Here is a 21,754-nt window from a genome sequence, read left to right on the forward strand (position 1 = left end):
AAAATAAGGTCCTTTAAAATAAACAAGAATGATGATGCTACTGATCTAATGGTTTGAACTTAGGTACAGCCAAGTTTTCTATTTTTGAGGCAATTTAGAATGGGTACAAAGTGCTTGTAATTCAGAATAGACTATGTGGCAACTTATTGTTCACTTCGAAGTAAGTATGGATTATTTCAAAAAGTTGAGCTTGGTAGATAAAAGGGATTTGGACGAAGGAAAAATCTATTTCTGGGCGAGGAACCTGTGTCGCCCAGTGAAATGCTCCTCTAGCACCATTTCCAAGGCATAGTTATTGCTGAATATACGAGAAAAAAAAAAAATGCATGGAATACCAGGAATAAACCTAGCTCGCTCACTCTTTGAGTGTCTGTTTAGAAAACTGGGGCGTGATTGAGCCATGACCATGGATCCCTCACCAATTAGACCTCTCCTTCATCAACATCCCCCCTCCACCGCTACATCTCCCCACCCTTTATCTTCATTTCCTCCATCAGCACTTGCGTTGGTCAAGACATGTTTTATTTTGCTTTGTGTTGTTTTGTTTTTTTGATACAAAGTTCCTACAAAAAAAATTAGACTGGATCACAAAGTCAACAGGTACCTGTGACAAGAGAGGTTTTCCATAAAGAAACTTCCCACGACTTCATTATCAAAATCCACTTCTCCAGTAGGATAGGAAGACAATTCAAAAACTGATCTTGAAGGCTTTAAAACATTCAAAGGCTTGTAAAATATAAATGTCATGGCGTGGTCCACTAAACCTTGAATGGCTTTAATACTTTCCGGGAAGTTCTTGAGCTAAACTCCGAAAAAAAAACCAAAATCAGTCAAATTTTCAAGATGTTTGAAAGTTAAACCAAAGTGTTCACCACAGTTTTTAAATTGCAATATAAATGGAATCCATAAAACAACAAATAATTACAATGTAACTGGGATCCACAAAAAAAATCTATGGATACGTACAGATTGGTACTTTTACCACAATGGTCAATTAGGAAATTTTTTTACACTACAACATTACCAATATAAAGCAATCAGTAGATTGTGTAATACTGTAGGAATGCAGAATACTGTACTTGAGTACAGTATGTATGATGAATGCTGTGTATAGTCACCATAAAATATTTTTTACCATTGAATCATGTAAACAAAATACTGCAAAATTTTAAAAACAATCTGCATTTTGCCTAGCTATACTAACCCCCAAGTCATTTAGCTGGGTTACTCGTAGTGTCGCTTTCTCTACGCCCAGACAATCAGAGAAAACTGGTATGGTTAATTTCATTCCTATAGTTGCTAAGCAACCACCGTGCATGCGCCTGAACATATTGCTAACAACTTTCTCCTAATCAAAAACTTTTAGGGCAGTTGAGGTGGGATCTTTGATAAAGGACTCTGATTTGTATAGCAAGGAAAAAATACATATTGTTTTTACAATTTGCAGTTCATGCCTATGTGAATACAAATTTCCGAGTTATTTATATGGGTCTCTTTCTTAGGGGAGGGGAGTCTTAAGAGGCATGCCCTTCCTCTCTAATAGATATGATTACTATTGAATAATAGCAAAAGATCAAAAGTGAATAATATTTGAACTGTATAGCTGGCTCGTAAAGAGGCAAGGCCATACGTTTGATCCCAGAGGATATGATTCTTTCTCAGGTGGTGCAGTTATATGAACATCAAATGTTACATTAAGAGTACTGTATATCTAATATATCATCAAATAGTGCACTGTACTGATAAATAAGGCATTCTTACTTGCATTAGAGTGGATTCCAAGTGACGGCTTCAAGTCCAATCGTGATCACTATCCACCTCGATATCCATTACATACCCTTATAATGCAGAGAATAATTGATGCCTTTGATAAAACAGTTATGTATCCTATATGGGCTAGCAATTACATTATTTGCTGCGCTGTAACAATAGGGCCTCAAGAGTTCGTGTCTAAAGACCGGTTCATACAATCTTTGAGATAATTGTCAGCTAAGTGGTTTGTCTCTTCCACACACCAGCTTTGAGGACTTGTGCTACAGAGTGGTTTTTGCGGAACGTTAGGGTTGAGGCAAGTCCACGCATGGCATGTGCTTGAGGGGGGGGGGGGGGGAACATAAGGTCTCATGATCGTTTCTCTCGCCCAAATTGAGACTGTGTTTCTGGATACTTTCTTTCTGGAGCGACCAGTGCTAACAAACAAATAGGAGATTTCAAGCCTAAGAAACTTCTTTTCAGATGTGTGTGTTGCTTTTACGGGACATGGTAACATGTCATCAGTTACCTCCTTGCGAGACAAGATCGTGAGAGTCAAATCTGATATTGTTTTCACCGGGATTCTAGGTTTTGGCCACAAATTCGGGAACAAAAGATAATCATAATAATTCGCTTACTTTCTTGGCTGAAGCTAAGGCAAAGAGGAAGATGGTCTTTAAGGTAAGGTCCCTGTCTAAGGCTTTAAGCATGGGTTCATAAGGGGCTTTTCTTAAGGCCCTGAGAACCATCGTCACATCCCAGGTACTCGAGGAGGACAAGACTGCTCGAAACTCCTAATGAGAGCATTGTTCCTATGACGTGGAGAGGTCAATCCCTTTCAGTTTGAAAACCTGGCTCAAGGCCGTGCGGTAACCTTTTACCACAGTGACTGAAAGGGATTTCTTGTTCCTCACTAACACAAAAACATCTGCAATCAGGGGAATAGTGGCCTTGAGTGGAGCAATATTACCCCTACGATACCAATCACAGATGATTTTCCACTTAGCCTGGTACACTGATGTGAAAGACTTTTGGATATATCAGGGAAGTTGTTTCATAGTTGATCTTGAAAAGCCTTTCTTTTGGAGGCTGCTGGACAGTCTCCCGCAATGAAATGACAGGCAATGCAATGCATCGTGGAACTTTGTGTGTAGTTGTCGTAACAGGTTTGGTCCTTTTGGAAGTTCTCTTAGAACTTTTGTGAGAAGTTCAAGCAGGTGTGAATACCACTCTACTGCTGGCCACTTTGGAGCTACTAGCATTACTCTCAGCTCCATGAGATGTTCGGACTCTGTTCAGTGCCTCCCGAGTCAGACAGAATGGTGGAAGGGCATTTAAGTCCAGTCAGTCCCATGGGTGCTGAAAAGCATTTACCATCACTGCAGCTTGGTCTGGGACTGGAGAGTAATACACCAGGAGTTTTTTATTCAGGTGAGTGGTGAATATGTCCAGAGAAAGGGAAACCCACAAAGTAAAAAGTCTCTTTGCTACTAAAGGAACCAAAGATCATTCTGAACCAACTCGGTGAGAGGGAGACTGCTTGGGTCTGTGTCCACTTGATTATCTCTATTACTAGATGGCATAGCAGGAAAGAAGCTGCGCCTCCTTGGTCACTACCATGGAGTTGTTGCTCATCAGCACTACGGAGTGACCTTTCAGACTCTGAGAATTGGAGTAATGCTAATTGCACTGCTTTCATCTCCAGGAAATAGATGTGACAGGCAATGTCCTCTTCTGACCATAAGCCCGAGATCTGCTCCTTTCCTAGGTGAGCACCCCACCCTTGGTGAAAAGCATCTGAGAACAGGAGTAGTTGCAGGAGGAGGAGCTTGAAGGGGGGTTCCCAGTAACAGGTTTTCCTCTATCAGCCAACAACAGAAGTCCGTTAGCCCCACCGGCAGGGTTTCAGGGTGGTCTGATGTTTGCGACCACTGGCTCTTCAGAGCCCACTGCAGTGAGCAAAGATGCAATCTCCTGAAGGGGAAGCATTTCTCCAAGGAGAGATGGCCTAGAAGCTTCTGCCAAGAGAGTGATGGAAGACTCTCCCTTTCACAAAAGTTAACTGCTATTTCTCTGAATCTCAGCATCTTATCGTCAGAGGGAAAAGCTCTGGCTTGAACCAAGTCTACGTCCATGCCTCGGTACCTGATGGACTGTTGAGGGACTAGGCTGGAATTCTCCAGGTTCAGTTGGATCCCCAACTCCTTGCATAGATCCAACAATAAGTCTCTATTCTTCAGCAGGAGAACTCTGGTGTCTTTCAAGTCTATGGTCAGAAGGAAGTCTTTCTTCCTGATGGCCTGGAGAATGGTGGCCGGAGTCTCCATTTTGAATTTTGTTTGCAGCAAAGATAGTCAAACGGGAGAGGTCTATGACAGGTGTCCAACCTCCAGACACCTTCTCTACCAGAAATAGATTGCTGAGCAAGCCTTAAGAGTCACTTAAGACTTCCTCCACAGCTCCTCTCGCCAACAATTTGGATACTTCCTCTAGTAAGAGGAGGTCCTTTACTGAGCCTCTCGTATAAAATTGTTGAATTGTCAGAGTCCTGGCCAGAGGTGGTGGACAGGCTATGAAAGAGAGACTCTATTCTGAACGGAAGACTTCTACTGTCCAAGGGTTGCCCCTGAATTCCTGCCACCTTCACCAAAAGCTTTGTAGGCATCCCCCAATGGTGTTAAGCTCAGGAACATGCCTTCCCAAGTGAGAGCCTCTGTGGCCACTCCCACTTCCTCCAGTGGGATGTCCTGTCTGACGAAAGGTAAGTCTGGGGCTTGCCTCCCGTGGTGCTATGAATCTGCTGGGGGCAGAAGTGTTCTTTGCTGAGGAACTGACTTAAAAGGCAAGTTCCTTAGCTGCAGCTGGGAAGTAGGCAACCTTGGTGCCACTACCCTTTTCATCATAGAGGCTTGTCCTAACCTCTCTACCTTCTAAATAGCCGTGGCTACATCTGAGGGACGGAACACAGCTACATACGAGGGAGGGAACAGAGAAGGGAAACTCCCCAAGTAAAGAGTTTCTCAGGGCTAACGCATCCCTGTGTGACAGTTGTCTTGAAAATTTGGCTGTGTCACATCTCTTTAAGATAGTTACCTCATAGGTCAATGTTCTGGTGTAAAAGGAGTTCTATGGCTTTAGACCCAGATAGATAATTCCTCAAATTGCTTAAGAGAGTGTTCTTCCCTTAAGTTCTGTAACCGCAACCCGGCCAGGGGACTAACTAAGAGCCATCCGCTTTCCCCAAAATTGAGGTGGTGTCCTGAAGTGTCTTACAGGGACTCTTTACAGCTAGCCTTCTTGGATTTGGATTTTTGTAAAGATGTGTCTGAATAAGAAGGGAAAAGGATGATGATAGCTTTACATGACAGCATATCCTTACCCTTAATCACCTTAGTTGATTGATTGATTTAGAATTCTCTGGCATCCTGACACAGGTGGTCATTGATACCGATAATCATCTTGGAATTGTGATTTGTCCAGATGAAACAATTATCTAGTACCCGCTGCAAACAGCTGTCATGTTACACCATCTTACCTTGCTGCCCAACCTCTAAGGTATTGGTCAGTAAAATATCTCTGTAGCATCTAGAACATGAACCCCGGTAGCTATTAACCCATTATCACAATTGCTAACCGACCCCACAAGTAACTGTCGGAGTGTGAGCTCAGTCGTCTACACACTGTAAGAGGATGGATGGTGGCATAAATTATATCAATATCGGTCTACCGTATGGTGCTGGACAGTTTTATTGGGATCATTCACCTGCAACTGGAGAAAAATTGGTGGCGTCACACCAGGCTCTCTATTGATAACTGATCTTGAAGGTACCAGGCAATGCACGAGCTCTGGACAGTATCGATATAAGACAGACGAATGAACGATACCCGTACTAAACTACCTTACGGTGCTGGCGATCGGTCCAAGTAGGACAGTTCCACTTGCAACTAATAAAACTGTGGTGGCTCCAAAAAAAGGCTCATGATTGCTAAAAACCCTAAAGGTATAATCATCCATATCATGATATGATAGAAATAGGTAGAACCATACATTCCCACCTGGCCCTGACCTATGGTGCAGATGTTTGACCTGAGTAGGACAGCTCTTCAACTCAACAGCAATAATTATAAAACCAGCTCATACTTGCTCGACTATCACTCACTCCCTCACGAAGGACAGAAATTGCTATACAGTAAGCCCAAAAGAACTTTTAGTCAAAGGCCATCCCAGACAACTTATGCATCGTTGTCTTCTCAAGGAAGAATTGCCAACAAAGGGAGAGGAGGATGGAGAAAAGATTAGTAGAGGAGGAAGAGAGAGAGTGAGCTCTCCTTCCCCTTGCCAAACATTCTTTCTTTATAGAAGTCATGGTCTGGGCAACTGATAATGACCGTGCTCCCTTTGAAGCGAAAGCAGCTAGAGCTTCTACTGCTGCAACACAAGCCACCACATGTGTGGTTTTGTCAAAAAAGGGAACACTCACTGACATTAACTCTGCAACAAAGGGATCACCATCCGTGGAACGCTAATGACGTCATACGATCCAACCAAGAAAAATTTCTAGTACATTTGAGAATAAAGCCCTCAGAAGGATATTGAGAGTTAAATGACAGGACATGATTAAAAATGAAACTATAAGAGAGATTACTCGAGTGCCATATGTGGATGAGATCATGATGAGGGGTAGATGGAGATGATTTGGGCATGTTCTTTACACTCCCCAAGAGAGATTACTTTACCAAATGTTCAGCTGGGCTCCACAAGGCACTAGAAGAATTGGAAGACCCAGGCCTACACGGCTAAGGACTATAAAGTGCAAAGTAGGAGATGATGAATGGAGAAGTATTGAATTAAAAGCTCAAGACAGAGACGACTGGTGAAATCTAACCAAGGCCCTTTGCGTCAATAGGCGTAGGAGGAGATGGTGATGATGAGGTAGGCAGATAAGGGGTACTGTAATGTCCTTCTGGGACAGAAAAACAACCACTATGTGAGAAGAGTTACACTTATGGTATTCAATAGTTATACTGTATCCTCATACAAACAAAATGCACGTCAGTACATGATTACCTTTATTGCACTTACAAGCAAGTGCTCACAATAAAAAAAAATCACAAACGAATGTACGAAAAATCCAACAGCTGAGAATAGGGAGCCACAATGCAACTGTACTTGTTGCTATCAAAGACAAAAGTTGCCATTCTGTGACAGCGAGACAAGCGGGGCTTACCCCTCGCACCATATGTCATTAACGATTTAATGGCCATTCCAAAGCCACTATATTCTAAATTATGAAAGGTTTGTACAAGTGTAGGAACATATTGACAAGAGGTAGGACCATAAAGTGAAAATCATATTGACTCTTATATACTGATGCAATTACATATATGGGAAAAAAAAAAAACAGGACCCAGAAATACAAAAATAGGCAAAAAGGAAATGACAAATTCGTAGGAAATTTGTATTTTTCCTAACTATACAAACCTTGGTTATTTAATAAGGGTTATTACTTTCGGCGTAGCTGAAATAACGAGCCATTAGAATTTTAACAAGGGTTTACTACCCCACCGCTAGTTAGCGGGGGGTAGGGAGGGTAGCCTGCTACCAACCCCCCCTCACACACACCTGTGCTGAACTCACTTGGCTTAGAAGTAGGACTTCACGGGGGATAGGGCTGGCGGCCAATTTTTATTAAATAGCTAAGGTTTGTATAGTTAGGAAAAATACAAATTGCCTACGAATTTGTCATATGTTCCGTAAATGAAATACAAACCACGCTATTTAATATAGGTGACTTACCCCTTAGGAAGGATGGTAAGTCCCAGCCAGTACTGGCTTTTGGCTTTGCCCGGGGACTCAGTATCTGAGTGTGTCAGCACTCAACAATAAGGAGTCCCTGCACCTTGCTAGAACCTTGCTGCGCAAGGGCTGCAGCCTACGTAGGCTGTATGTGAAGGTCTGACGTGTGACTCATCCTAGGAAGTTGACCTGTAGTCCCTTAGAAGGAAACTTTAGGCTAGGACTCTCCCAATACCACCTCGTCAGGGTATGGGGACGTGACAGTATTACTATATCTCAATACTCGAAACACAAGGAAACATGGTTTACCTGCAGTGGTTTGAGGTCAGCTGTGCAGAGAACCCAGGATGCTGCTTTCCCCAAGAGAGGGGAGGATGAAGAAAAGAGTAAGGGCCAGACAAATCTTTTCATTCATGCAGACTAAGACCAGGTAACAATGCCCTCAACCTTCTGCTACTTGTCCACTAAGGAGCCTGAGGTTTTAAACCAACTGTTGTGCAGCCACCACAGGGCCGATGAAAAATGTATCGAGCCTCCTGTGGGTCACGTAGTGCAGGTAGTGGGCTGTGAGGGTCGTTTGATGCTTCCACACCCCAGCTTGAAGGACCTGCGTCACTGAGAAATTTCTCTTGAAGGCCAGGGACGTAGCTACGCCCGACATCATGTGCTCTAGGGTGACATGACGGAGGAGGGTCTGGATTCAGGGACAGATGGATCACCCTACGAATCCATGCCGAGATGGCGTTCTTGGTGACCCTCCTCTTAATCCTCTCTGTACTAACAATGCTTGCACCTGGGGACGAACTGTAGCCGTTCTTCTGAGATATAACCTCAGACTCCTTACTGGGCACAGTAGGAGAAGGTCTGGGACATCTGTTACAGAACGGAGACTAGAATCCGAAAGGAGTCGAACCAAGCGCCCAGCACCCCCTGATTTTGAGTCTTAGCACCAAACCCAGGGACAAGTTTAAATGTTATTACCTTCCCTCCATACCCTTGCATGGGTGATGTCATATGAGACCATGAAGTTCACTGACTCGCTTGGCCGAAGCCAAAGCTATTAAGAACACCGTCTCCCAAGTTAGGTGGTGAACTGAAGCCTGGCGTAAGGGTTCATAGTGAGGTCTCTAAAGAGACCTGAGAACCCGAACCACGATCCATGGAGGAGGTCTCACATCCGACTGAGGGCAGGTAAGTCCATGAGCTCGTATGAGTAGGGAAAGTTCCAGCGAGGAAGAAAAGATCATTCCTTTGAGCCTAAGGCTAGACTTAAGGCCGAGCGATAGCCTTTCACCGCCGAGACTGAAAGGCGCCTTTTCATCCCGAAAATACACGAGGAATTCTGCTATTGCTGGAATAGTGACATCGAGTGGAGATATCCCTTCCAAGATACCAACCACAGAAGACTTTCCACTTTGCCTGGTAGACAGATGCGGATGATTTTCGCAGATGTCTAGACATCCTAATAGCATCTTGTTGCGAAAATTCCTCTCTCAGCGAGGAGAAGCTGGATAGTCATCAGGCGCGAAGTCGTAGCGAAGCTACGGCTTTGTGGAATATGTTGGCATGTGGTTGTCTGAGTAGATAGTGTCGTGGCAGGAATTCTCTCGGAAGTTCCAGAAACCATTCCGTATGATGCCATAGCGGAGCTATGAGGGTCATTGAAAAATTGACCGATACTCTGATCTTGTTGAGTACCCTCCTCATCAGACAGAATGGGGGAAAGGCGTACAAGTTGATGTTGTCCCCTCGTTATTGGGAGGCATCTTGCCAGTGCCTTGGGATCCGGGACTGAGGGGAAGTACGGTGGAATCTTGAAGATCAGCGCTGTCGCGGACAGATCCACAGTCGGGAACCCCACAAAGTCAGGACTTTGTGTGGCTACTAGATGACACAAAGACCACTCGATACTCACTATCTGAGACGCTCTGCTCAGATTGTCGGCAAGCACATTCCTCTTGTCTGGAATGAAACGTGGGATGGCTGCTTTGAAAAGGTACCTCCTTGCTTGTTGATGTAAGCCACTACTGTGGTGTTGTCACTTATTACCACCACAGTGTGACCTGCCAGGAATTGTTGGAACTGCTTAAGGGCCAACAAACCGGCCTTCATCTCTAAACAATTTATATGGAGGCACTTTTCTGATTTTGACCACAGGCCTGAGGTCCTGTGGTACAGAACGTGCCCCCCCCCCCCTTTCTTTGAGGTGTCCGAAAACAGCATTAAATCCAGGGGAAGGACGAGAAGATCCCCTCCTCTTCATAGGTTCTTGTTTGTCACCCACCACTGAGGTCCATCCGTTCCGCAGGACCCATAGGGATCATGACGTACGGGGAATCGTAACCTTGATTCCACCGGGACTTGAGCCGCCACTGGAGAGATCTCATCCTGAGGCAATCGTTGGGAACTAGACGAACCAAGGATGAAAGGTGACCTAGGAGACGTAACCACGATAGGGTTGGAAGCTCTTCTCAACTGAGGAAAGGGCTTGCGACCCTTCTCATCCTTGGTATCCTGCCGTCTGATGGGAAGGCTTTGTGGACTGTTGTCTATAATCACGCCTAGGTAAACCAGTCTTTGTGTGGGAAGCAGAGAGGACTTCTCGAGATTTACCACGATCCCTAGATCCTGGCAAAGTCCTAGAAGTTTGTCTCGGAGTCGAAGAAGGGATGACTCCGAGTTTGCTAGGATCAGCCAGTCATCCAGGTAACGGAGGATACGGATGCCGATCCTGTGTGCCCACGATGATATTAGGGTGAACACTTCTGGTGAAACCCTGTGGTGCTGTGGAGAAACCGAAACACAGCACTTGAACTGGTACCCCTTGTGGTCTAGGCTGAATCCTAAGTACTTCCTTGAAAACGAATGGACTGGGATCTGGAAGTACCTGTCTTTCAGATCCAGTATACACATGAAGTCTTGCAGCTTCACTGCAAGACTGACCATGTTTGCAGTCTCCATGCTGAACAGAGTTTGCTTTAATCTGGACCTCTGCCCTAAAGGCCCGCCCCCTTGCTGATCCCATGGCAAGGGAGCTAAATGATACCGGATTCGTCCTCAGGGGAGGTAGAGATGTTGTGAACGGGACGCGATATTCCGGACTGATTACGGAAATCGTCCAGGAATCAGCCCGGAGTTGCTGCCACCTGTCTGCGCAACCTTGTAGGCATCCTCCCACTGCGGACATGCAGGGGGACTGCCAATCCTAGCGTTTGCGGCCTCGGCTGCTCCCTCTAGGATTCTTCCCTTCCCTGGAGGATTTCTTGCCTTTCTTGTCCTTGACCAGAAAGGGCTTGGACACTACTGTCTTCGCTGCCGTTGTCTTGGTGGGACGTGGATGCTAGGGTGCTGGAGGTTTATAGGGCTTGAATGTCAAAGCTCTATGTAGGAGGGAGTCTTGGTGACTTCCTCCACCTCTCAGCAGCCTGCTTCACGTCCTTAGGCTCAAAACGGTTCATTCCCATAACAGAAGAATGTCTGAGCCTGTAGATTCCGGTGCTAGGAGCCTCCCGGTATTGTCTTGGAGTCCTTTGACTCCCTCCTGGGAGGGATGCAGGACTCCAACAACGACGGAGGAAGGCTCTTCACCTTTATTCGAGAAGACATTACCGCGCGAGGTGGGGTTTCCCTCAATGGTGTGATGGGGGAACTTCTCACCTCACGTTATTCTCCTGAAGACGGGAAATCTTCGTCCGAAGGGGAGGGAGAAAAGTCTGAGGGGGGAAGGTGCCTGCCTCGAAGACTTACGAGGAGACAGCTTCTTCCTCGGAGAAGTTACCGCGTCCGAAACTCCTCTTTTCCTCTTCAGAGAGTAGTTGCAGCCAAGGATTTGTGGCCCACTCAGAGAGAACAGGCTTGAAAGCCTGTGCTACCGCTCTGATTAGAGGCCCAAACCAGGGCTGACGGCTGCGCTGTCAGACACTCCCTCTGGAGGAGGAGTCGCCTGTAAGAAGAAAGATGATAAGGAAGAAATGTCCCTGGACCTTTTTGGAACCTTCCCCCCTACCAGCAAGCGAGCTGTTCTGTGCTTGTGGGGGGGGGGGATGCAGTGATGGCGCCCTTACCGCGCATTGTCCGGCAGCCTCGCGCGTGGGAGGGTATTGGCGATTGCTCTGGGGAGCAGGCTGGCGATTGCGCTGGGGAGTGGGCTGGCGCTCGCGTGCGGGAGACTGCTGGAGCGCTCGCGCGGGCATGCAGGCGAGACTTCATAGTGTGTGCAGGAATCAGATTGACATGCAGGAATCTGAATGAAGAGCCACTGCGGGCCAGAATGTTGGCGCACGCGCGCGGCTATCGACGCACGACCATCGGCACGCGCAAGACTATTGGCGCGCGCACGGGAGACCATCGGTACACGGGCACGGACAAGATGGTCAGCACTTGCGCGAGTAAGAAGATCGGCGAGCGCTAGTAGGTTGTTGAAGGGTCAGCTGGCAGGACGATCAGGAACTGGGATGTGTCCTTTAAAAAAAGGGCGGGCATCCCCCGATGAGGACCGTAAGCAGGTCTGCTTTAGAGTCCAGGACCGAAGTCCTTCGTTGCAGTGCAAGGTTGCGCTGGTAGATCGGTATGTCAGCTGGCAGGACTATCAGGAACCGGGATGTGCCCTTTGGAAGGGCCAGTATCCACCGATGGGACCGTAAAGGTCCGTGCTAGAGTCCAGTACCGAAGTCCAAAGGACCACGTTGCAGCACAAGGTAGAGGTCACTTGATCCTCCGAGGCAGAGTCTCTATGAGAGACCTCTCACGCGAACGAGAGAGGTGCCTTTCGTATTAGAGACTTGAAGACACTCATGGTGAAGCCCTTTGGGGCCGTTGGATCACCAAGCTGATCTTATCAGGAACGATCCTCCGAAGAGGAGTCTCTATGAGTGGCCTCTCTCACGAACGAAAGAGGTGACACTTCGTAGAAGAGACCTGAAGATACTCGTGGTGACGCCCCGTAGGACCGTTGGATCAGCAAGCTGACCTATCGTGAACGATCTTCCGAAGAGAAGTCTCCATGAGTGGCCTCTCTCGCGAACGAGAGAGGTGACACTTCGTAGAAGAGACCTGAAGACACTCGTGGTGACGCCCCTTAGGGCCGTTGGATCAGCAAGCTGACCTTATAAGGAACGATCCTCCGAAGAGGAGTCTCTATGAGTGGTCTCTCTCGCAAACGAGAGGTGAACACTTCGTAGAAGAGACTTGCCAAGACTGTGCTCCACCCCTGAAGGAAGAGAAACTCAGCAAGGGGGGAGAAAAGTCTGGCTGAAGGGCAGCAACAGTAGTCGAAGGCGATGAATTTATTAAGGTATGTGAAGTTCTCCCTCTGAAGGGAGAAAACCTCACACCTGGGGAGGAAACCTCCCTCGGAAGGGAAGTTGACCAACCCCTGGAGGCGAACCTCCTTTAGCGTTCTAAGATGATCTGAAGTGCTGGCATGTTGTCACGGGAGTACTTCTAAGAGAAGGGATAACGCCCATGACGACGTCCTCTGAGGGACGGCAGCGACCGCAGATTCCCCAGTCATAAACAGGACAGCTCTGCTTCGTTGGCACTCTTTAGTCGAACGAAGAAGAACTGCATAATTAACTGGGAAAATAAAATTAAATAATTATTTTAACAGAAATTCCCCAGGGAGGAACTCCGAAGCGGAACCCCGAGGGAATAACATAAAATAAGAATTAAGTATGCGCCCTCCTTCCCCAGATGACATCCACGGGAGAAGGGGGGCGGAGTAACTGTAATAAAAACAGGATTATTACAGAATTATAATTATCTAAATCATCTAAGAATATACACTAAAAGTGAGAACCACTGAACCCCCGAAGGGAAGTGTTCCCCACGGAGAAGCTGAAAAGTTAAAACAAAATTAGATTTCACTAAAAATAATTGAGACAAACAACGCAATAGCAACCTAACCCGCAACGGGAAAGGAGCTATCGTAATGGTACGTAGTTGTAGTAATGGTGAACGACCTCGAGTAGAGAGAGACCGTGGTCACTCTGAAAAAAAGGCCACATTACCTTCGCTGAGAATCCAAGTTTCCCGTAGGAAAAGAGGCAAAGCGAAGATAATAGATGAACGAGGAGAGTCCAGGTGATGACGGTTCCCCTGCGGCGGCCGAGTTAACAGAAATAAGCCGACGGGAAGACCGATGGACCAGAGGGAGAGGTCGTTCCCCACGAAGTGGAACTGTGGTGGCCTTGCACTACGCAAGTGTCGTCGTACATCACACACACAGCACAAACACTGAAAAGAAACCTTACTACATTTCTATACACAAATATATACATAAACATAAAGAATGTTTATATATATATATTACAAGTATAAGAAAAAGTAAGTAAAAAAGACAAAAAGCATTAATATGGCTGTCAAAGAGGCGAGGGTGAGAGCGGACACGTCCGACTACCACCCGAGCCGAGAGCAAAGTGAGCTCAGCACAGGTGTGTGTGTGTGGGGGGGGGGGGAGCAGGCTACCCTCCCTAACCACCACTAACTAGCAGTGGGGTAGTAAACCCTCATTAAAAATCTAATGACTCGTCATTTCAGCTACGCCGAAGGTAATAACCCATATTAAATAGGGTGGTTTGTATTTCAGTTACGGAACAAAATAATTTTACACCTCACAAAAGTCTACCAGCTTACATACTGGGACACACCATGTCATCTCCTCTTGGGCTTAAATTCAATAAATTATGGACTTATCACATCTAAAGGTGAAGGCTGAATAGCTTAGATTATGAACTTGGGCTGAGGAACTACTATTTTTTTTTGGGGGGGGGTGTATGTACTTAATTGGGACAAGCGTAAACTTATTGTCAAATCAATTTTCTTTGTGGGAAAAATTTTGGGTTTTATTGTGGAACAGTGCAATATTAGGACAATAAAAGTCCCATAATTGAATAGGTCTTTGCAATTATACTATTTTTGGGTTAAAGCCATGTCGTCCTGATGGAAGGTTCCTTTAGGCAGCTTTTTAAGGGATATTTAGCTATAGCGATACTCCCAGAGAATTGACCATAGGTCTCCAGAACTGTAACTCCTAGCGCGAGTATCCTTAAAAATTTTCTTATGGATATCGCATTATGTCAGGGGACGTATTTCTTGATACGATACATGGCAATCTTCACCCCCAAAAGTGTTTTCGCTCTGGGGGAGAAGAGTGGCGAAACTGAAGTGGAGCCGCCATCAAGGTCACCCAGTGGATCACCCTCCCGCACCACTACAGAGCCCAATATGGCTACCCATTCCTTTGTTAGTAGCGAACTACGCACAGTGTATCTCCCGTTTGCTCTCGGTGTTTCTGTTACTAATACTGTACCAGGATTTATCATGCATTCCTCCAGCATTTTCAGCCTCTGGAAAGTTGAGTATTTAATCTTTCCTTATGTATAATTTTTAGCTCCCTTCTCAGTCAAATTAGCATAACTTAGTTGTGTTTATCGGAGCTTACCGGTCACCGGAGGCGCCATTTTGGACGCTGTCGTTTGCCATATGCGCCTTATTTAGTCAGTTGAACGACGTTCCCGGTATTTAGCTTTAATGAATTATAGCTATTTAGGCAAAATTATACTAGTTTAAATAAGATCATGCTCGTATATTTCCTCTTCCTTCAATGTATCGATTGTATACGTTAGTCTCTCAGTGATGTAGCGTAGCCGAGATCTTGACCCGCGTTAGGCTAGCCTATGTGCTTTAGTATACTTTCGTACATTATCCCTGTTTACCCTCTTGTATCGTTTTATCAATTCAACAGGAGATAGTATATCTCCTAGAATCATTTATATAATTCGATACTCGTCTCTTTTAGAGATTCAAGGGTAAACCCTTCCTTCCCTCTGAGTGTCGCCATTAGGCGACAACCCTATCTTGATCTTGCCATAGAGTAGTGTACTCCGGCTTGACTAGGCTAGTGTTTCTGTCTTCACTCTTTGCCGGTGAGTATCCCAGCTTTGATTTACGACAGTAACACAGAGTATTCAGTCTTGACGTCAGCAACTCTACTGCCGGGGGAGTAGTCACTCCCCTACCGGTTTACAGTTGCAGACATAGGAAGCATAGCTTCCCTAGCCCGCATCCGAAAGTGGTAGTACACTGCCGCCACCTTCTCCCTTGCCGTCTAGAAGACAAGTCTTGTTTCGGCAATGTCCTGAGCTGAGGAATTGATATTCTTCTGCCGCCCAAGATGGCGCCAATATTGAAACGATGTTTCTGAGTTTGTGACCGAAAGTGGGTGGCAATTGTGCCACCTTCTTCCGACACGACACACAAGACCATTTCCCTTCCCCCCTCTGTCCTTTAGCGATGGCCTAGCCATCGCATTAGCTTTGGGCGGTATCCTACAATCTCCCTGCTTGCCGGGTGGGTTATGGTGCCGGCCGGGCTCCTACATGGGCGGCTTGATTGCCGCTCCGACCTTTCCCCTATGGAGGCAAGGCTCCGGGAAAGGTTGTGCCGGCCATGATGGCTGCCGGTGGGAGACCCTAATGTCTTTGAGTGTTCTTCAGTCCTCTCTTGGACTGCCATCCACATCCCTGGAACCGGCAGAGTAGCCGGCAACAGACCCTGTGGTTGGATGGAAGCTAGAATGATACATTACCCCCTTCCATTTGAACCCTCATTCTGGAAGAAGGCAGTAAGGACAGTAGTACCTACACCTTTATTTATTGTACTAAACTATGATGATAAGGTAGCCCTTCTCTCCATGCTTTCTCTCTCTCTGTCAGCTAGTGCCGTCAGGTACTAGCCCAGCCGGCAGCATGCTGGCAGAACTACAGTATAAGTTTATACAGTAGCCAGTATTTCTGCAGTATAGTACATACTGCAGGCAGAAAACTATAGTATATATTATACAGTAGTTTATATTTTCCAACATATTGTGTGTGTCTTCTCACAGTCCATTGTTGAGAACAATTATAATATTGAAGTGAAGTATTCCTTCAATACCCTGATGAGCCATAGGTCATTAGAACTTAATATTTTTACCCTACAAAATTAATATTCCTTTATGGAAGGGTTAGTGCTAGTATACACTAATTTTAACTCTTAGAGATTAGAGCCCTTCCACTCTAGTTTTCCTTAAATAAGGAAATTCTAAATATCAATATTGAGGGAGGTCACAGCAATTGGCTGGACAGGAGGCACAGATATGTCTCTTTCCTTATTTCTTTCTAGCTTACTATCCTAAGCTATAATGGTAATGGTAATACCATCTTAAGCATGTATTTATATAAATTTATCAAGTGTGATAAATCACCACATACTCATTTCATTTTCCTTTCTTTACAGGAAGAGACCAAGGTGAAATGTGAGGTGATGTACTGTAACCACAAGAGTAAGAACTTTTGTGGTCACACTATGTGTAAGTCTCATGCCGCCTGCTCAGTCGCAACCGAAACCTTGAGGTATTGGCACCCCAAGGACTGCAACATCTGCTCGGCCTTGATGACCGAGGGTTTCGGTGATCCCAAGTCGACGGAGTCGAGGGATGCTGCGAGGGAAAAGCTTCGGAAATGGGTACGAGGTTCGAGAAGAACTCTCCGGGACCGTACCTTCCCAATGACATGAGAAGCAGGCTGTTCCCGAAGGCAACAGCTGATGCCGTCGTGACCCAGGCATGACCTGGGCTTCCTTGCGTCCAGATCGCAGTTGAGGCCGACATCAATGAGGCCGTGCAAGACATGGACATCCATCAGGAGAGGATGTCTGAAGTGTCCAAGGACACAGAAAAGGGTCTCCTTCAAGAGGATCCTGAAGAAGAGGTGGCTCTACCACCCGGAGGAGACAAGGATCTCGACTCGACGGAAGCGGAGGACCCACCTCTGTGTGTCGGCATTCCAGCCGGCACCGTCTACGTCTTCGGCTCGTACCCCTCCATTAGATTCGCTGGGTCAAGCGGTTATGGCCCACTTTACATTGGTACTGGAGGCTCTACGTAAAGAAAACGTAGATATGAAGAAGGAAATGACGAAGGAGTTCCGTGAAGCAACTCGGATAGTCACTTCCCACGGGTCTTACAAGCGACCTAGAGTGAAGGACCTGCCACCTTGCTCCGAAACCAATCCCTGGAGGTATGCAGAGTTCATGCCATTCACCAACGGTAAACTCTACATTTCGGAGAAGATGGGAGCCGTCCACCTGGACGACATCGAATTTTGGCCAAACTTCGCGGCTTACCCAGAGTGTTTCATCCGGCTGAAGAGTGAGCCAGTCTAAAGAAGAGACTGAACCAAAGGAGGTCATGGTCTTTGACCACGACAAGGCCCCAGGCTCTCTTGACGGGTAGCCTAAAGAAGGCAGGGTATACCACCTCTAGAGTTTCTGCACTGAGGAAGAAACACCCTACTTTTCTTGCCCCTTCTTCAAAAGCTTTCCCCTTCTTGTCGAAAGCTCTCCTAAGTGGGCTAAAGGCTATTGATGCAGGCGTTTAGCATCATCCCCCGCTAAAGGAGTGTAGGCCATTGTCTCTGGCCTTGCCCACAGATGAGAAGGAATGGAAGGAGGTCCACCTAACCTCCTCAGTCTCAAAACGATGCAGACATCGCATGACAGCAGTTCAGCGAGAAACTCCTGAAGCTATCGGACTTTCTCCTGGGAAGAGAACAGGAGACAAACGAGAGGCTAGCCACTTCTCTTTCCCTCCAGAACTGCATGGAGATGTGTGCAGGCGTTGCTAGCACCCCAGATATGTACACAGTCCTGGCCAAGATGCACATGGCCACCCTAGTCAGGGACTTGTACGCTTTTGTGAAGGCCAGGAGGGCCTGCAGGGAGTTTGTGTTTGCTAATGTAACGGTCAAACACGAACCCAGGAAGCTGATTACTTCCTGTATCTGGGGCAAGGACCTCTTCCCAAAGGAAGTAGTCCAAGAAGTAGTCGAGAAAGCCCCCACGGAGAATAGGAATCTTCTCCAAAAGTGGGGCATTTCTTCAAAGAGAAAATCTTCCCCTGATGCTGGTCCCCAACCTAAGAGGAAGACGAAGAAGCCAAGACTACCTTCTCGGCCTGTACAACAACATCCCACGTCACCATGACCACGATGCCCCAAGTAGTCGCTCAACCACAAACCACCTTCCAAGTGGTGCCTCAACAGCTGGTAGCTCAGTCACCAGCCTTCAACCCAGGTTTTGAGAGGCACACCACTACCTTTCGCCCAAAATGAAGAGGATCTAGACGGGGCTCCTCAAGAAACCCCTCGCGAGGCTGGGAGGACGTGGTCAGGGTGGCAAACCCTCAGGACCATCCAAGCAATGAGATGCTCCAGGTAGGAGGGAGACTCCACTTTCAGGATCATTGGACCTTCGATCCTTGGGCCCACAGCCTAATCAAGAATGGACTAGGATGGAAATGGAAGAAATCTCCACCTTCCTTTCCTCAGTTCTTCCAGCACTCCACCCCTTACTGGATGAATATACCTTAGAACTCTTGAACAAAAAGGTTATAAGGAAAGCAAAGTCCATCAAATTCCAGGGAAGGCTGTTCTGTGTTCCCAAGAAGGACTCGGACAAACTCAGAGTCATTCTAGACTTGTCGCCACTCAACAAGTTCATCGAGAACAACAAGTTCAGGATGCTAACCCTTCAACACATAAGGACCCTGTTACCGAAAGGGGAGTACACAGTCTCAATAGACCTGGCAGATGCTTACTGGCACCTTCCAGTCAGTCGCCCCTTCTCCTCCTACCTAGGATTCAAGTTACAGAAGACAAAGTATGTCTTCAGAGCCATGCCCTTCGGACTAAACATAGCCCCAAGGACGACTGGCTGGCAGGGTTGGATCAAATATGACAAATTCGAAGATAATTTGTATTTTTCCTAACCATACAAACCTTAGCTATTTACAAAGGGTTACCTTTTAGCATAGCTGAAATGGCGAGCCATTAGAATTTAACGAGGGTGTATTACCCCCGCGCTAGTTAGCGGGGGGGTAGGGGAGTGGTAGCTAGCTACCCCTCCTCCCCCTCACACACAGGTGAATACTCACTTTCACTTAGAGGTAGGACTTGTCTTGGGGGACAGGGCTGGCGGGCAAATATGTGTAAATAGCTAAGGTTTGTATGGTTAGGAAAAATACAAATTATCTTCGAATTTGTCATTTGTTCCGTAACCGAAATACAAACCACGCTATTTACAAAGGGTGACTTACCCCTTAGGAAGGATGGAAAGTCCCCAGCCATACTGGCTTTGGCTTTACCCGAGGACTCAGAATCCGAGTGAGTCGCACTCGAGAAAAGGAGTCCCTGCACCTCACAAGTTCCTTGCTCCGCAAGGAACCATGTGGCCTACGTAAGCTTGTGTGTGAAGGAAGAAGTGTGACCCGTCCTAGGCAGTTGACCTGGAGTTCCAGAAGGAACTCTGGGTTAGGACGTTCCCAATACCACCTCGTCAGGGTATGGGGGACGCGACAGTATTGACTCAATACTCAGAACACAAGGAAGCATGGTTTACCTGCAGAGGTTCGAGGTCAGCTATGCAGAGACCAGGATGCTGCTTCCCCGTAGAGGGGATGATGAAGAAAGAAGTAAGGGCCAGACATACTTCTTTCGTTCATGCAGACTAAAACCTGATAACAATGCCCTCAACCTTCTGCTACCTGTCCAAAAAGGAGCCTGAGGTTAAACCAGCTGTTGTGTAGCCACCACAGAGCGATAGAAAACGTATCGAGACTCCTGTGGGTCACGCCCTGCAGGAAGCGGGCTGCGAAGGTCATTAGACGCTTCCAGACTCCAGCTTGTAGCACCTGCGTCACAGAGTAGTATTACTCGAAGGCGAGGGACGTTGCGATGTATCCAACATCGTGCTGTAGGGCGACGTGACGGGGGAGGGTCTGGAGACAGGTCGAGATGAATGTCCTTGAGTCCGGGCTGAAGAGGTATACTGGTGACTCTCCCCCCATGTCGTCCTTGTGCTCCCAAATCGGCTGCAACTGAGGACAAACTGCAGCTGTTCCCAGCGCTAACCTCTCGATTCCTTTACTGGCAAGAAAGAGAAGGTCTTGGGACATCAGATACAGAATGGAGACTCGAAATCTTGAATGAATCGGACCGAAGGGCCGGGACCCCCAGATTCTGAGTCTAGCCAACAACTCAGGAGCGAGCCTGAATGTTGCCTTCCCCTCTTCCTTAGAAAGGGGGGAGTAGTAAGAGACCAAGAAGATTGCTTACACACTGGCCGTGGCCAGAGTGAGCAGAAGACCCAAGGCGGAATACAATCCGAGGCCTGTCGTAAAGGGTCTTGAGAAGATCTCTTAAAGGACTAAAAGTCCTAGCCATGCTCCAAGTTGGAGGTCTTCCTCTGACTAGGGCAGGGACGATCGTAGCTTCGCATGAGCGAGGATAGATCCAGCGGGCAGGAAAAAGTTATTCCTTTAAGCCTGAAGGTCAGGGAAAGGCTGAGCGACAGGCTTCATTGCCGAGAGCGGAAAGGAGTTTCCTCCCGCCGAAAGGCAATAAGACCGTTATTGCTGGAGAAGAGGCCTCAAGGGAAGAGGTATATCTCCCACGGCACCAACCACCTTAGACTCTTCACTTTGCCTGGGAGACCCTGTGGATGACTATCGCAGATGACGCGACCTCCGTACCGCGACTGTAGCGGGTTGTCTCTTCTTGAGGAGGAAGCGTAGTGTCTCCAGGCATGAAGCCGAAGCGACGCCCCGGTTCGGGAGAGATGTCGCAGTGTGGTTGCTTGAGTAGTCTGCGCCGTGGGAGAAGCTCTCCCGGGAGTTCCGTCAGGGGAAGCAGAGGGTCCAGAAACCGTTCTGCGCATAGTCCCAGTGGAGCTCTCCCATTGAAAGGTTGACAGACAACCTGGTCTTGTTGAGACCCATTGTCCACAGACAAAAAGGAGGGAAGACGCAGGCGTCGAAGTTGTCCCACCATCACCGGAATGCATCTTGCCAGAGTCTCGGGGTCTGAGACTGGGGGGAAGAATAGCGGAAGCTTGAGGTTCCAAGCTGTCGCGATCAGGTCCCCCATACCAGCATTTGCTGGTTACCCAAGGTCAAAGACCCCCAGGTACACTCTCTCTACGAGGCTCTGCGAGTCTGAGAGAACATTCCCCTGCCTGGAATGAGAGAGCCGATGGTGGTATTGAGAGAATCTCAATCATCCCGGTATCTCTACTGCAAGATGTGAAGGTGTGAAAATGCGTCCCCTGCTGGTTAGAATATGCCAGAATCATGAAGTCGACGCGCAACGGGGCGACTCGGCAGGAGCTGTA

At 47.1% G+C, this 21,754-nt stretch overlaps 1 long non-coding RNA gene across 2 annotated transcripts in view; it reads right to left on the reverse strand.

The window, feature by feature from the left end:
• The window catches only part of LOC137631991 (uncharacterized), a 69,838-nt gene that overhangs the window by 29,068 nt on the left and 19,016 nt on the right, over window positions 1–21,754 (reverse strand). Inside the window, exon 1 of one of the 2 annotated variants that reach the window (XR_011041975.1) lies at window positions 605–803. The exons of the other annotated variant lie outside the window; for it this stretch is intronic. This is a non-coding gene — a long non-coding RNA (uncharacterized lncRNA). Of the gene's footprint in view, window positions 1–604; window positions 804–21,754 lie in introns of those variants that run through there. 2 annotated transcript variants of the gene reach the window in all.

This window comes from Palaemon carinicauda, chromosome 40 (genome assembly GCF_036898095.1).
Source record: "Palaemon carinicauda isolate YSFRI2023 chromosome 40, ASM3689809v2, whole genome shotgun sequence".
NCBI classification, from domain to species: domain Eukaryota; kingdom Metazoa; phylum Arthropoda; class Malacostraca; order Decapoda; family Palaemonidae; genus Palaemon; species Palaemon carinicauda.